Source organism: Schistocerca piceifrons, chromosome 7 (assembly GCF_021461385.2).
Source record: "Schistocerca piceifrons isolate TAMUIC-IGC-003096 chromosome 7, iqSchPice1.1, whole genome shotgun sequence".
In the NCBI taxonomy this organism is placed as follows: Eukaryota; Metazoa; Arthropoda; class Insecta; order Orthoptera; family Acrididae; genus Schistocerca; species Schistocerca piceifrons.
The window spans coordinates 221,705,307-221,723,627 of NC_060144.1; the positions used below are offsets into that span (position 1 = coordinate 221,705,307).

Consider the following 18,321-nt stretch of genomic DNA (forward strand, 5'->3'; position numbering starts at 1 on the left):
GATGCTCAGAAAATAGAGTCTTTCGCCAAGTGTGACGGCCTGATGAGAGATTTTGCCTGATGTCATGCAGCTCACGTAACTGTAATGTGCTTCCTTCTTCCAGACAATCCTCGGTGTTCCTATAGCGTTGCCCATTGAAGGCGTTTGATCATCCACAATACAACCATACCTGATTGGCTCCCCCTGAGTTCATCTCTGCTCACATGAACCTCTGGCTATGAAGACAGCATTTTGGCGCAGACAGCGAACTGTAGACCAGCGTAGAGCATTGGCAGAAAGCACAGGCAGCTGCCTTCTATGACGAGGCTATCGGAAAATTAGAACAAATGTCTAAGCCCGAAGGGCTTTCATGTGGTGAAGCACCTGGAAAGTGTAGTTAACTGTTGCAAATAAACCATTTTTGATTTTCACAATGGTTTCCATTTCACGACCGATCGGAGCTTACTTTCCGAATAGCATTCGCATATCTAAACGGTTCATTTCTGGACATGGTTTCTTTATCAAAACTTTATCAACTCAGTTCTCTCTGTAACCCCTAGAAGTCTATAAGAGGTGTTTTAAAACAACCAGTATTCCCGTAATTCCTATTTACACAGGCAATGTTTTTCAACGAGCTGGATATAATTTTAATAGCTTCATATGGAGTCTTGTCCGTATAATGACTGAATATTGGAAACACAGATAACTGATTTACATGAAACATTTTAAAGTAAAGTAGCGGGTGGATCAGATGACTTACTTCGGGAAGGGTTTTGGATTTGTTTATTTCGTTGTATTTAACCATCAGCGGCCTACTTAAGTGAATTTGCTATGACGTGTTAGATTCAGAAGTAAACACACCGAACAGTGCAGGTGAAATAAATTACAATGATTAATTTTTGACAAGCAAACCGACAGCACTGCTTGTGCCTTTGTCAGGCGCTTAATTATCGCAAAGTCGTGGGCGTGTGACGTTCTTAGCGGTTTGGTTCATTCCAATTTGCCCTCTCTGCTGTTCAAGGACAATAAGCTATGTAACGGAGTAGAGTTTCGTTTTCTTCTAGTTCTGTCTCATCGCCGCGAATAAAGGCCACAAATATTGTATCCGCTAGACACCGTGTTCAGCGTTGTACTGCCAAGACGTTTTCCAATTACACAACTGAACAAAGTCCTTGTTCCAGTCAATGCTGCTCAATTAGTTGTGTGTTTCGTATTCACTTAATGAGAATTAGGACAATGACAGGGAATCTCCCCATTGACTCGTTTTCTTAGGCATACAGTGCGAAATCAGTCGCAAGATAACTCCAAATTTAGGTATTTATCACGAGCCCAGCCCTTAAAACTGTAGACGACCATTAAAAATATTGAGTCCAATAGCAAAGGAACCTTTAAAGCTGTTGATATATCAATCCTGAGTTGCTAATAATAATATTATATTACTGCTTTTTAGAACAGGTCCGTCTGTATGCAGTTGAATACACGCGATATTTGCTTTGCCAGACGCATTTCACCTCATTGTATCAAGGCATCATTAGTGGGCTGAAATACATGCAGAGTTTCGTTTATAAACAACATTGTCAAGCTACATATTCTGAAGTGCGTATATCACACAGACAGTAGACAAACAAAAATTACGAAACAAAACTAATATTCCTAACACGTTTACAGTATCAGCAAATATTACAATCAACAGACCACATAAAAAACACACACAATGCAGACCACACTGCACAAAAGAAAACCATTTCGTACACGCTGACATACTCATCGAGACTATTAAACAAAGTTAAAAACATTCTAAGGAAACAAGGTCGCTATTGCTTATAAGAGAACGTGTAACTTTCAACATATTTAAACAATGAAACACTGAAGTGATTCGGAGATCAGACACATACCAACTCAAATCCCAAGGCAGCAATGCGGCGTGTGTTGCAATGAGAAGCAGAAATTTTAACACAACATATAAAGAACGTATCAGATTTTGTGAGTATTACTTTAATCACCCCGTATTTGCAGGATATTTCAAATAATATCGTAATCACCCCAAAAAATATTGGGTGTAACGGTCATTAGGGCAGGTATTTCCTTAGTAACTGAGGAAAGTGTACTAGAGAATATTACATAAGTATTTACGTTATTTGCAGACTAATAATTACAGCCGTTGCGAGTTGTAAATTTGTAGGTAGTTTAGTACTTCCCAGTGTACGTGGCAAGAGTAAGCCAATAATGCTTATTTTCGCCTGGACAGCAGGCCATGTGTCGAAGTGCGTAAGTGTGGACGTGAAATGGAAAGTCTGTATTGAAAGGCACAGTCCATTTAGTGGTGCAGAAAACATTAGGTCTTAAAGGTTGTGATGTGTTTGTGGGAAGACTGTTTGAGGCAGAGAAAAAGCACTGTAGCACCTGAGAATAATATCACCTACCTGCTGGATTGTTGGAAGTCGCCTGTTGCATGATGGAAGAGTTAGACTGGCCAGTCATTTCAAACAAGGTCAACAGTTCAAGCACCAAAACCGTTTGTATCAGTTGTGGAATGTATCTTGAAGCCATCGTGTTGCATCACCATCATTTGTCGACAAGTACGTTTTTACCCTTCTCCATTATCATTTCTTTCCAGTCCTTATTTAGGATTGTATGGACACAGTCCTTGGCTCAGCGCTTACAGGTGATACAGTTAATAAAGTCCTCTCTGCCCAACACCAACCTCTCTCCAATTTTATCCATTGTGCACAAACATCTGCTTCCACACCAACACTTTAGTATAGAATTAGCTTTTCCCGCCCCTTTCCAGGTGGAATATAGGAAGGGAGGGCGTGGAAGAGGGGTGGGATGGGTGGGAGGGGGAAGAGTGAGAAGGGCTGGGAGATTCCCATATTGGTAGTAAGTGACAAGTTTGACGGGAACCAATAGGAACACGTCTACAGATAGTTAACATGTGAAAATCCAGGTGTGTTAGCTCACACACGTTGAAATGGAGTCGTTCACTACGTCAGCATTTACAGCATATTTCTGCCTGGTGAAAGTTTTTCCCCCCAACATCCCACTGTTTTAGGAATGTCTTTGAAGCCATCTCTACAAGTCAAGACGCCTAACGGTTTGCAGGTATTGGCGAGGGATTATAGGCACGAATTTTGTTTACAGAGGAGAATAGCTTTTAGGGGGAGATGAACTGTGTGGCGTGCTGACTGCTGCTGGTGCTGTTTGCGAGAGGGAGAGAGCATTTAGCAATACCAACAGTTCTCAGAGCAATTCTGTTTTGGACTTATGATCCTATCTGTCTGCCTATATAGATTTAAGTGTCAGGAAGTCGTTTCTGAAAGTATTTGTATGGAGTGTAGCCATGTATGGAAGTGAAACATGGACGATAAATAGTTTAGACAAGAAGAGAATAGAAGCTTTTGAAATGTGGTGCTACAGAAGAATGCTGAAGATTAGATGGGTAGATCACATAACTAACGAGGAGGTATTGAATAGAATTGGGGAGAAGAGGAGTTTGTGGCACAACTTGACTAGAAGAAGGGATCGGTTGGTAGGACATGTTCTGAGGCATCAAGGGATCACCAATTTAGCATTGGAGGGAGCGTGGAGGGTAAAAATCGTAGAGGGAGACCAAGAGATGAATACACTAACCAGATTCAGAGGGATATAGGTTGCAGTAGGTACTGGGAGATGAAGAAGCTTGCACAGGATAGAGTAGCATGGAGAGCTGCATCAAACCAGTCTCAGGAATGAAGAGCACAACAACAACAACATCCTATGTGGGGAGTTGCTTAAAGTAGGAAATAGTACAAAATCCTACGTCTGACTGACCGTCTATCTCAGATATGTTGTCTGCGTTTTGGAATCGGACGTGATGAATTCAACCACACACTTGCGTTGGGTCCTATGGGGATATGTGACCAGCGTGCTATGCGACGCGGCGGGTGTGACATATCACAGGAGCGCTGGGCGTCACAGATGAGGAGCCTCGCACACAAATCCACAGAATCACGGAATACGCTATTGTCGACAGTTCTACCGGTCGTTAATAGATTGTGTTCGCGATGCTGTAGTTCTTGCGATAACCGCTAGGCGCGCGAGCGTTTGTTCCGCGGTTGCGCATGCAATTTTTCGTCTAGATATCCCATAGCTTTCATTAAAATATTTCCTACGATGTATTTCCCACGTTTCTTTTCGCTAGGATGCGACTTGTAAATAGGTATAAGTGTGTTTCGTCCCACAACGCTGTTTCTGCAGGGATTCACAGCGACACGCCATCCTAATATTATTACCCGTCCTTGTGTCCCTTACAGCAGCTTTTCACTTTTAGATCGTCAGGAAGCTACTTCTGCTCCTCAGTGATAATATGCTGTCTTATCATCTATCCTTTCATAGTGCTGGCATTAGTTCTCACCATTTATTTCACCAATGACATCAGAACTTGAAATTCCCTCTGGTGGCGGTAATATGAACTAGGTCAGTGAGTAGGCACATGTCGAGGTTGGTACATGCACAAGAAAAAATTTTAGGAAGCATTTTCCAACAAGATAACGTTCAAAAATGATGAAATAAAGACCTATTTTTCCACACCAACAGCTCAACACAGACTGATCGTTTCCCGCCATTTTTCGAAGTGGGAAATGGATGGGGAGCAGGGGAGGGTATCTATGAGAGGGGTAGGGGGTAATTAATTGATCAGTCCAATTACTCCCACCTTGCACAATTAAACAAACAGCAGAGAATGATGAGCTCGTCCGACCAACTAAAGAGATCCACAACCCTGCCTCCCACCAACTGATTAAATAAAGAATAATTTATTATATTTAATTTAATTTAATTAATTTACTTATTTAAGAAATTTTGATTAAGAGAATTCTCTTCTTCTTATTTATTTTTGGTATTTTTAGTTACGATTTCCTGTGGTTTTATTTAGGTTTTAGCTTCAGTCTTTTAACAGCTAAATAATATACGTCTTTGGTTTTCAATATCACAGAAGAGCTAGATGTACGTCCCGCAGCGTCTATCTCGCTGATACTCCTCGTCGGAACTGCTCCACCTTTAATCTCTAAAATGTTTATTTCGCTACGAAGATCGTTCGGCACAAGTAGGTGGTATGTTGTATGATGTGTATGGATTGATGTGCCTAACTTTTTTTTGTTCTCGCTTTATTGCTTCTAAGATATTCTCTCAACGAATATTGACCATGAAAAGATGCAGGCTCGCAGTATCATTCCACACTGCACCTCCGATCGATCTATGTCACGTAATATCTGAAGAATGTCAAATCTTTTATAAATTGATAAATACGTACACACATTGAATGCGTATAATTTTCTTGAATTTGTGTATTGTGCCATCGACTACCTAACTATTCACAATGGAGATAGCGTCGCACAACAATACCAAAATCTCTCCAACATAAAACACGTCCGATCTCTGTAATCGCTTCACACAGAGTCGTCAAATATACATCTTTGGTTACTTATTTCAGTGAGATACGTCCGTAGCACGGGACGTCCAATTCTCGCAGGCAGTTCATACTATTCTCGGGACCAATAATTCGCCGCACCTCAGTCAAAGTATTTCACCATTTACAATCCATTGCAATAAGCAGTTAGATTGAGTGATGTTTCACTCCAACTTTCTTCTGGGAGTGGTAGAGGCGAGGAGTAGTGGAGTGGAGCGCCGTGGGGGTTTGGAGGGGAGGGGTAGAGGAGGCGACGGTTTCGGGGGTAATTAATTGATCAATTAAATAATTAATTACAGTGATATAAAATGTGTGAGATTGCTACATCTACATCAAGGGGCAGAGGGATGGTCCACCATCTTGAATAAATTTGGCAACAATGAAAAATGGCGCCATACGTACTTTGACGCAACTAATGCAATGGTTCGGCACAACTATGCATGTGTTCTTGAGGAACTATGTCAATTCTTATATGCAGTTTGTTTTTTCTCATCAGGATGTCATCTACCAGCAGGACAATGCAACGTTCCACATAGTTCACAGTGTATGTGCGTGGTTCGAAAAGCACCACGATGAGCTTACTGTGTTCCTGTGGCCACCAGATTCCCAGGGTACAATCCCAATCAAGAACATTTGGGACCATGTCGATCGGGCTGTTCGCGGTATGGACTCTCAACCGAGAACCCTAGAGCAGCTGGCCACGACACTGGAGTCTGCATGGCTTCACATCCCTGTCGGTACCTTCCACAACCTTACTGATTATCTTCCTGTACGACGCTCTGCAATATGCTGCTACCCATGCCTCCGACATATGATCGCCTTAATGTGACTGGACAGGGTAAATAACTGAAACACGGCATGCAGTTGCTTCTACTGTGCAGATCATGTGTGGAAACAGCATCTAATGCAAATAAAATGAATGTATATATGACGGCAGTATTTGTTCCCGAAAGAATAGTTACTGTTGATGACCATGCAGCCTTGCTAGAAATAAAGTGATAATTAAATGGACACCCTAGCTGCAAACAGGCGTTGATATAATTCATTGAGGACATGTTGAAAATGTGGGCCCCGACCGGGACTCGAACCTGGGATCTCCTGCTTACATGGCAGACGCTCTATCCATCTGAGCCACCTAGGGCACAGAGGATAGTGCGCCTGCATGGACTCAACCCTTACACGCTCCCCGTGAGACCCACATTCCCAATATGTCCACCACTACATTCGTGGGGTTCGAGTCCCGGTCGGGGCCCACATTTTCAACATGTCCCCAATGAAGTATATCAACGCCTGTTTGCAGCTAGGGTGCCAATTTAGTTATAAAATGAATGTGTTCCTCATCAATTGAAATATATCTGTGTCTCGTCTTCCTGAGGCTGTGGAGAAACTCTACCATTTTTGCCTCTGAGATGAGAGCGAGCATACATCTATGTTAAGTTGGTGGTCCGGTTTCACCCAGTGGGTTGACTTTGATAACACATTAGTACACTAAGACAAGTGATCCAATAGCGATTCGAGCTTTTGTGTGGATATATTATTTTCTTAACAGACTACCAACTGGAAGATAAAGCGATAATAAGAGAGAGAGAGAATTGAGAGGAGACAAAATAGAGAGATGGAGATTGAGGAAGAGACCCTAATAGAGGACGACCACAATGAGTGAGCGGGAGAGAGTCTTCGAAGAACAAGAGAGCGTGAAGGAAATAAAGAGGGAGAGAAATGGAATGACGGAAATCCAAATACGGTTATACAGACTAACAGATGTTGGCTGCAGAATGTCCTTAGAAGATTATTTCCCATACGAGATAATCTTCAACATGAAAGTTTCTAATGACTCCTAAGAAAATGCACGAAGTGTTACCGTGGTAACAGATGTGGAGTCAGACGAAAAGTTACTGAACAGTACTTGAACAGACAGTTAAGTTCTACATCTAATGGACTCCTGTCGGAGGTTCGAGTCCTTCCTCGGGCATGGGTGTGTGTGTCGTCTTTAGCGTAATTTAGTTAAAATAGTGTGTAAACCTAGGGAGACCAACGGCCTTGCCGCAGTGACAACAGTTGTTCCCGTCAGGTCACCAAAGTTAAGCACTGTCGGGCTGGGCTAGCACTTGGATGGGTGACCACACGGTCTACCGAGTGCTGTTGGCAGGCGGGGTGCACTCAGCCCTTGTGCGGCAAACTGAAGAGCTACTTGAGAGAGAAGTAGCGGCTCCGATATCGGAAACTGACATACAGCCGAGAGAGCGGTGTGCTGACCGCATTCCCCTCCATATCCGCATCCAGTGACGCCGGCTGAGGATGACACGGCGGCCAGTCGGTACCTTTGGGCCTTCATGGCCTGTGCGGGGGGAGTTTAGTTTAGTTTTAGTAAGCCTAGGGACCGATGACCTCAGCAGTTTGGTCCAATAGGAACTTACCACAAATTTCCAAAATTAATTTCTTACATCTTATGGGTGGAGATGTCATTGTTTTATTAACCCCTCGACTGAGTTCGGGATGCCTGGCGGTGCAGCGCTCCCTGCTCGACGTACGGCGAGAGAAACGTTTGGGAAGCTCTACAACGTGTATTTAGAATTTTACAACATCTGCAAGGGTCCACTTGAAATTTTCACTTACATTGTCGACTATACGTTGTTAACATTCATAATGATTGTGAAAAAAATATTCTGAAGAGTTCGTAGCTTCACATGTGGGTATACTGAAACAACGATGGCGTATGCATAGGTGGGTACCAACCAACGTGGTTATTCCTACAAGGTATTAATAAAGGAAAGAAATTCTTGAAACATCTACAGGGTGTTCGAAAATTCCCGCTACAAATGTTTTGGACTTGTAGAGGCGAGCGAGAACGTCATATTTTGTATAAGAAGCCACTTCCAATACTCGTTCACTTCTGTCAGAGGGACTGAATTAGGCGTGACGTAGCACAGTTATTATGTAACAGTTTCACAGGAAACATAAGGAAACATTGGAAACATAAAGACACATCAATGGTTCAAATGGCTCTGAGCACTATGGGACTTAACTTCTGAGGTCATCAGTCCCCTGGAACATAGAACTACTTAATGCTAAGTAATCTAAGGACATCACACACATCCATGCAAGAGCAAGGATTCGAACCTGCGACCGTAGCGCCTAGAACCGCTCGGCCACTCCGGCCGGCTAACGGCACATCCATTTGTCAATTAAGCACGTTTGTTTGTGTTGATACTTAAACATCCTGTACGTACAGTGTGCTTTTTTTTTTGTTCTGGCTTTATGTAAACACGTAATGTAAAATACAAACACATGTGCTTAACTGACAAATGGCTGTTTCGTTATGTTTGCTTTCAAATTGTTGCATCACGCCTAATTCAGTTCCTCAAGCAGAAATTGATGAGTTGCACATCCGAATTGAAACCGTCGTCCGGACATGCGTTCCTATTCAAAATATTATGTACTCACACCCATCTATAAGTCCTAGAAGCTTATATCGGGAATTTCCTCAAACCCTGTGTTTCCCAAACCGAGCCAGGTACCGTACTGGTTAGCGCAATGGGCTCGCATTCGGGGGGACAACGGTTCAAACCTGTGTCCGGTCATCCAGGTTTTGATTTTCCATGATTTTCCTGAATCACTTGAGACAAATCATGGGATGGTTCCTTTCAAAGAGCACGCCCGATTTCCATTTCAGTCGTTCCATGGTCCGAGCTTGTGTTCTGTCTCTATTGTGCATGCGTTCCCCCCTCCAGAAAAACGTTCATGAGACTGTAAAATAAATCAGCTGCAATGCGCTTATTTACATAGTACACATTCCCGTTGCCAAAAGCTACGAACTGTTGACAACTTACAATCGCAACAATCACTCGATTTGAGAAAAGTGTCCCCAAAATGTGTCAGATTATACGGCGCTGCAAGAGAGCGCCGCGAGACACGGGAATAATTACACAGGTGGGAACAGATGGTGCGCAAGGATCAGCCCGATTAAGGGGTTAATAGTAGAAAACGAAGACGGAGTGAGGAAAGCAGAGTGAGCGACATACCTTCTTTTGACTGAGCTCTCGTGTAAACCTGCAGGTGTTGAGGCGGGTGGAGGCGTGTACGGTTGGCTAGAGCGATGCGCCAATGGCTCGATTTCAGTTAACGGGAAACAGGAAATCCTACGATTCCGAAAATACGTAGTCCCGTTCGCAGCGGAAATAAGGTTATTTTTCGCAACCAGGCTCGTTACTAGTGGCAGGTGCAACACACGGAGGGGCCAGATGGCCGGTGCGCACGCAACGCGGCGGCCGAGCTGACTCGATTTCCGGGACGGATGGTCCTATTACGGCTCTTATCGCTCATGTCCGCGGCCAGCCGGCTAGGGCGGGGTTCGCACCCGCCGTCTCGACACGCGGAAACATAACACGCATAAGCCTGTGGCGTGCCTGCTCGTTCTGGGGTGCGTTTGCGTGTTTGGAAACACCTTGTTGCGTGACCGATTGGATGAGTGGGTGGTGCCACCTTAAAATAAAATGAAAAACAAGAACAGAACTATAACATGATTAAAACTGTGTGCCCGACCGAGACTCGAACTCGGGACCTAGGCAAATGTCCCGAGTTCGAGTCTCTGTCGGGCACACAGTTTTAATCTGCCAGGAAGTTTCATATCAGTGCACACTCCGCTGCAGAGTGAAAATCTCATTCTGAGAACTATAACAAATTTGTACATGAAAGCCTGAATCTTAACTACTTTTCAAAATAATTTCCAAGTATATTGAAGCAATTACCGTATCGTTTGACCAGCTTCTGAAATCCATCCTTAGTGAAATGTGACGCCTGACTTTTTTATCAGTTGCGTATTGACTTTTTGACACCGTTATCTTCCTCGTAGCACTGACGATCATGTGATAAACACCTACCACTTTTCTCACATGACGTACTGCATGAAAGCTTTGAATTAAAGCGTTCAAGCAGATGCAGTATTTCTTGATTTCAGAAAAACATTTAAGTCAATACCACACCTACCCTTACTGTCAAAAGTTCTATCGTGTGGATTATCAACTGAAATTTTGTTTGAGGACTGTTTGGTAGGGAGAACGCAACATGTTTTCTCTGATAGAGAGTCATAATGAGATGAAGTAGTTTCTTCGGGTGTGCCCGGGGAATTGCTTTGGGACGTTGCTTTTCATGCTGTATATTAATGTCTTTGCAGACAATAGTAACAGTCCGCAGCTAGTGGTCTTGCGGTAGCGTTCTCGCTTCTCGCGCACGGGGTCCCGGGTTCGATTCCCGGCGGGTACCTCCCTCGAGCTGACTGGGTGTTGTTGTGTCGTCTTCATCATCATCATTCATACCCATTACGGTCGGGGGAACGCAATGGCAAATCACTTCGGCTAGGACCTTGCCTAATACGGCGGTGCGGGTTTACCGCATCGTCCCCTACGCTCCTCGGAGTATGGGACGCCATCATCATCATCATTAACAGTAACCTCAACCTTTTTGCTGATAAAATTTGTAGTTACATTTTCGGAGGCAGCCGTCTTGTAATTTATATAAAATCAGTGAAAAAACAGTCTAGATCGCGATGGTGCTTTTTAAAATGACCTGTTTTCTACAATGATGTTTTGTCTGAGAGAAACAGCATAAATATTCAGTTAGATCGTGATAAGATTTCAACGTGATGCATAGCTTGTCAGCTGGCTCTAAATGTTCAGAAATGTAAAATTTTGCACTTCACAAAACTAAAACGTAGAATCCTATGACTATAATATCAATCAGTCATTGATGGAATAGGCCACTCTTATTACAAATACCTGGGTGTAACGCTTTATAGGGATATGAAATAGGATGCTCACATAGACCCAGTTGTGAGTAAAGCAGGTGTTAGACTTCGAATTATTAAGAGAATACAGGGGAAGTACAATCAGTCTCAATCCAAATTGCTTACAGATCACTCGTGCGACCCCTTCTAGAATATTTCTGAAGTGTGTGGGACCGCACCAAATAGGACCAACATGGGATTTTTATTAAAAATGAAACTCCTCCAGCTGTACTTAAGATTTTGTATTTATTTGGCTACTTGTTTCGACGTTGCGTCACAGCCATCTTCATGTCCGTACACTTTGACGAAATCAGTTGTGTGTGGCTGAGTACTACAAGTCCGCGGTGAGACCAAAATGTGTACTCAGCCACACACAATTGATTCCGTCAAAGTGTACGGGACAGAAGATGGCGTTGACACAATGTCGAAAGTAGTAGCAAAATAAATACAAAATCTTAAGTACAGCTGGAAGTGATTCATTTTTAATAAAATTTATACCAGCTGTGTCCCATCAGCATCCACCTTAAATATGGATGTAGGAACATGGGATTTGAACGTATACAGGAAAGGGCAGCACGAATGGTCACAGGTCTGTTTGACCCGTGGGAGAGTGCTACCGAGATGTTGAAGAAACTGAACTGGCGTACTCTTGAATACAGGCGTAAAGCAACCCGAGAAAGTCTGTTAACAAAGCTACAAGAACCGTCTCTAAATGACGACTCTAGGAATATACCTCCTGCGTATCAATCACGTACGGATCGTGAGGACAAGATTAGAATAATTACAGCATGTACAGAAACAATCAAACAATCATTCTTAACACGCTCCATACCTCAGTGAAATGGGAAGAAATCCTAATAACTGGTACAATGCCACGCGCTTCGAGGATCTTTGCAGAATATGGATACAGATGTGCTCTAGATCAGCAAGATGTTATTTAAGAGCAAGAATGACTGATTGTCATTAGGTACTACGCCAGGACTACCCAGAAGTTTATCACATTGTTCCCAACCATACTGCACGGTGGGAACTTGAGTGCAATGAGCCATATCGGGGCGGGCAATGTCGGGTAGCAAAGCGATCCCCCTACTGAGCAAGCCACACCTTTTATTTTGGTCTGCAATGCGCAGTTTCTTGAAAATTTCACTGCAGTTGAGTATGCTACCCCAAGGGAAAAAATAGGCGAACCAAACCCCCTCCCTATCTCGCAAGCCGGCCTCTGTGATCGAGCGGTTCTAGGCGCTTCATTTCGGAACCGCGCTGCTGCTACAGTCGCAGGTTCGAATCCTGCCTCGGGCATGGACGTGCATGATGTCCTTAGGTGAGTTAGGTTTAAGTAGTTCTAAGTGTAGGGGACTGATGACCTCAGATGTTAAGTCCCATAGTGCATAGAGCCATTTGAACCTGTCTCAAAACACAGTACAGCTGATTTTTCGAACTGAAGTTGCTTCGTGGAACTTAAGATCCTAGCGGGACGTTGAATGCTTCCATTCCAAGTAATGTTGTTTCCGCTCTGGTGTAATGTGAGTGACTCAAGATTCGTCACCATAAACAAATTATTCGTTTCAACACAGTACCTCCGGAAAAAGTTCGTTCATTTGGTTTTGTACAAACCAGTCAGAATTTTTTGAACTCAACGTTCGCACAACTTCCTATATTGTAAGTACGTTACAATTTCAAACAGAGCAATCTTATGTATGCAGACAAGGGGCGAGAGGAAATTTGTACAAGATTGCGCATCGAACCCGGGACTCTAGTTTCCTGGGATAGTGCGTTAGCCATTAAAACCCCTCGGCACAGCGGTTCACACAACTGCACTGATTACCCTGGCACGCCTCCCTCCTCGGTTCCATACTCTCTCCGCCGCTTTAGTTTACTTTAAATTCCCCCCACCCCTCGCCCCCCTACACACGAACATAGCAGCCGAGGCTCTCCATGTTCTGGGATAGGCCCTCAGCATCGAACGTAAATGGGGAACCCAGCTTGAAACCCAGGTGCAGGTAATTATATAAACGAAATGACAGTTTCCACAGACTTTCAGTCAATATACTGAAAGGTGGCTACACTGAGCCACAGCGCCAGAGATTGCGCCAAAGAGTATTATTCAGCCGCCTCCACTGGCAGTGCTTGTTGAGAACTCGTAGTAGTCAGTGCTTGTTGAGATGTGCTAGTGAAAAGTGCTTGCTGAGATGTGATAGTAGCGAGTCGGTGTGGAGATATTGTAATGATTAGAGTGCTTTTCGTCAATATATGAAGGTAAAAGAAAAAAAAATTTCCTTTTCTTTTTATTATCTCAATGTCTTAAATAATGCGTCATTACAGGTTCAGTCAACAAAGCATCTGGCTTGTGTTCTTGTATTAGAGTGTAATTCTGCTTTCCTTACGCAATTATAGTATTTCTATTTTTTAATTACTTAAGTATAAATTATATTTAAACTTTCTTGTCTTATTGAAGAAGAACCGTGCCAGATGTGTACGTTGAATCACACTTCCACACACAGAACAGTTACTCTTGTGCTTGTTGTTGTGTTGGTTTTATAGTTGCTGGGGACTTAATTAATTAATTGTGTTAACGAAAATTTTCTTTCATTCTTTGTTGTTATTCTATGCAGTCAGATTGCGTACAAATACTAGTCAGGGCCAACCGTTTACGAGACACAGCGTAATCGGACATACAGCTACGAAAAATAAAAATTATTTTCAAACTTAATAATTAAGCCCCCATGCACGTGGCGACCGCTGCTTCGGATCGTCCCTTGGAATCTTCTGATTGTAAAAATAGTAGACAGTAGTATTGTTGTAGTAATTTGTAGTTTAGTAATTGTAGTCTATATTGCATGTGTAGATTTGGTAATTGTCATTCTTCTAATGGTATTTTTTTCAGAATTTAATTTTGTTGTCTTGTATACGCGTTTGACAATTTAGTGCAATTATTTCAACTGATCGTTAATCGTGTTTGAGGGAAACATTTCGTGTGAATGGTATTGTTGGAGATAAGGAGGCATTGTGTGTAATTTTCGTACAGTGACGAGTTTTGTATGTTTTGTAAATGATTACGCGATCGATGAAAAAGGCGAAAATGATGAATAGTGAGAATGACGAAATTGTTGACATGGCGAACTCGCCAACACAGGACAACAGTATGATGAATAATGGAGTTGAAAACAATTTAATAAGTCGGGAAGACAGTCTGGAACCATTTCAAAATTTTTCTCAATCAGAAAATTCACAGAATACGAGATTAACGATAGAAGATTCTGGAATAGTATCGAACACAGATAGCTTTACAGCTATGACGAAGGAAGCTGGTTTTGTGGGAAATGTTAGGGGCGAAAGGAATTTCGAACAAGTTAATATGGAGCAGTTGATGAGTGCAATATTAAATTTTCGATCTGAATTTAAAACAGAGATAGGAACACTTAAAACTGAGATAGGAACAATTAGAACTGGTATGGGAACAATGGAAACACGGTTAGACTCAGAGGGATCACAAATAGGAACAATTACAACTGGTATGGGAACGATGGAAACACGGTTAGACTCAGTGGGATCACAAATAGGAACAATTACAACTGGTATGGGAACGATGGAAACACGGTTAGACTCAGTGGGATCACAAATAGGAACAATTACAACTGGTATGGGAACGATGGAAACACGGTTAGACTAAGTGGGATCACAAATAGGAACAATTACAACTGGTACGGGAACGATGGAAACACGGTTAGACTCAGTGGGATCACAAATAAGAACAATTAGAACTGAGATGGGAACAATGGAAACACGGTTAGACTCACGAATAGGGACATGTTTCAAAAATATGAAAGATGAATTAAAGAAAGAAATCAGAGAAGAAGTACAACCGATTTTGAATTCTCCCAATAATAGATTAATTACAGTAGAGATTAGACAAAAGGAACAGGATAGAGAACAGGAAGAAAGAGATCACGTGATAGTACAAAAATTTATAGAGTTAAATTTACAACGTGCACACGATAAGGAAGAAGTATTTGAGAGAATCGAGGAATCCGTACCAAATGACAGAATAAATAATCTAACACAACAATATGAACAGTTAACTACCAAATGTGTTAATACTGAAACCCGAGTCACGACACTTACGGAAGACGTAAATAAACAGAAATAACAAATAGGTGATTTATCGGAAAGTGTTGAGGAGATTTCAGATAAATTGACAAGTCTTAGTTTAAATGGGGACAGAGATTCAGATGATACAGCACCATTGCCATTTGCAGAAACCGAAGAGTACCAGAACATAAATAAGCATGTTGAAAATCAGGGAAAATTTAACGAACGCGTTAAAAGGGAAGTTGAGGCATTACGAAAGCAAGTCAAGCAAATTGAAGGCGAAATCACAAGAAAAGATAGCAGAAGAAATTTAGAATCACCGATACCAGAGGGCTTTGAAGAAAATAATTTGTTTCATTTACGGGATGCAACAAGAGAGCGCCAGTCGCGCGAACTTGACAATAATCAACATTGGGACTGGGACAGACGCGGTAGGTCTTTGTCGCCACGAGGCGAAAACTTTGACTATAAACACTTTTTGACTGTTCGGAAATTTAAGATCTTTCGTAATTCTAAGAATGACATACATCCAAGTTCATGGCTAGATCAATTTATGTACGCACTTCCACCAAATTGGCCACTAAGTCACAAACTGGAATTTATGTGTGGATATTTAGAAAACGAACCGGCGACGCGCATGCGTGCACTTATTTGAGATTGTAATAATCTAAATGATTTTTATCATGCATTTCTATCGGCATATTGGTCCGAAAACACGCAAGACAGAGTCAAACACAGTCTCATTATGCAGCGTAATTTTAAACAGTCTGAGTTCCGCACGCCGGCAGAATACTTTGAAGACATGATTCGAAAGATCAGTTCCTGTCCAACCCTTATAGCCCGACTGAATTAATTCGCATTTGTTTAACTAAGCTGCCACAGTCCATAAGACAAATTGCTTTAGCCGGAAGATGTAAAGACGACATTGAGACTTTTAAGACATTGCTACAAGAACTTGAGTATGACAACGACGACGGGTTTTCTTGTAATTTTTTCAGTAACAGTAATTACAATAGATTTTCAGAGAAAAGGGATAGTGATCGGAACGGGCGTTATATGGGAAATTTTGAGAATGACAGACGTAACAGACAGGACAATAGATATCAGCCTTATGACAATAACAGACGTTCTAACAGAAATTACACAGACAATTATAATAACGGTAATTCGTACCGGAATGATCAATCATACGGAAACAGTAATCGGTATCCTCAAGACAGAAATTATTCATACAGTAATAGAAATTCTTACTACAGAAATAACCAGGGTAGTAGATACAACAATAATTTCAGAAGTGACAGTCGAAATTACACAAGAAGTAGTCATGCAGACAGACAGGAAAATAGAAATTTTAATAACAGACACAACCAAGAATTTGCATCTAACAGACAGGAGGGACCTAAATGGCATCCTCCACGTGACAGAACTTCAGAGAGACAAGTGCAAATCGTAGAAATTGATCCGCGAAATGACGCGAATAATCAAAGACGTGACGCAAACAATCGACAATGACTTGCAGCTTCGGCTTCTGGCAGCAATGTAGACGGTTCAGAAAGTAATGACACTACGACTTTACACTACGTACGCCTGGAAGACATGAGAGACATTTTGCTAGACGGAAAGGAAAATAATGTAGACGCATTTTTACATCCTGTTATTGAAGTATGTGTGGGAAAGAATAAGTTCACTGCAGTTTTAGATTCTGGGAGCCCATTGAACGTCATTAGTGAATCGGTTTTCCGTATATGTGTAAGAACTATTGCTTGTCCTGTGTTACCTGTTTCTAAAACTACAATTCGAGGCGCTATTTCTGGAAAAAGTGTGGAAGTTAAACAACAGACCAACTTAAATTTCATTTGTCAAACATACGAATTTTCTGCTAATTTTATTATTGTTCCATTACTCAGTACACAAATTATATTAGGTATGGAGTTTCTTAACACACATAAGGCGATTTTGAACTTTAAAGAAGGAAGTGTAAATTTGACTGTTGCCGGAATGCCGAAATGTTTGAAATTTTTCGAGTGTTTAACTAGATGTGAATCAGATACAAAATGTTTAAGGTTTCTTACTTCTGATGTTTTCATTGAGCATTATGACGACAGTGTGTTTATTCATGAAAATGACAATAGATACAGAGACGCGATGGATGATATAATTAGTAGCGAAGAATTAATTAATGAAAAGGTTAAGAAAGCTGAAGTGCCAGATGAAGTTGCAAGAGAAGAGCTGTACCACATTTTGACTTCACATGCTACAGTGTTTAGTCATCACACAGGAACTATACAAGGCTTACAATATTTATTTAAAGTACAAGAACACACACCATTTCGCGGGGAAACGTACGCTATTCCTTTGGCTTACAGAGACAAGGTTAAGAGTGAACTTCAATACATGATAGATCAAGGCATTATTGAGCCAGCAGTCAGTCCTTATAGCAGCCCATTACACGTTGTTCTTAAAAAGGATGGGTCAATTCGTTTGGTTCTGGATTCCAGACAGATAAATAATATCATCATTCCTGAAACTGACCGTCCACAAAATTTAGATGAACTTCTTCAACATTTCCATGGAATTAAAGTTTTATCCACGATTGATATGCGCGCAAGTTTTTGGCAAATAGAACTCCACCCTGATTGTAGAAAATATACTGCCTTTTTAGCCTTTGGTAACTGTTACCAGTTTCGGAAATTACCATTTGGACTTACTGTATCTTCAGCAGCATTCATTCGTAGTTTAAACGAAATCTTACCTGTTTATCTGCGTGACAATATTACTTCATATGTTGACTATATTCTTATTGCTAAACGTTCTTGGAGTGAGCACAACAAAATTTTGGGTTCATTATTACGTATCTTTGCAAGAGCTGGCATTACAGTGAACTAGAAAAATCTGAATTTGGTCGTTCTCAGGTGAAATTTCTCGGTCACATTATTTCTACAGAAGGTATTCTTCCTGATCCAGAGAAACTAGATGCTATTCGTAATTATGCTGCTCCTACCACAAAACGTGATGTTCGTAGTTT

The 18,321-nt window shown here is 41.7% G+C and overlaps 1 pseudogene; it reads left to right on the forward strand.

Annotated features, from left to right (window-relative positions):
- The first annotated feature begins 7,455 nt into the window (after positions 1-7,455).
- Positions 7,456-7,573, forward strand: LOC124709387 (annotated as a pseudogene).
- Positions 7,574-18,321: the final 10,748 nt, after the last annotated feature.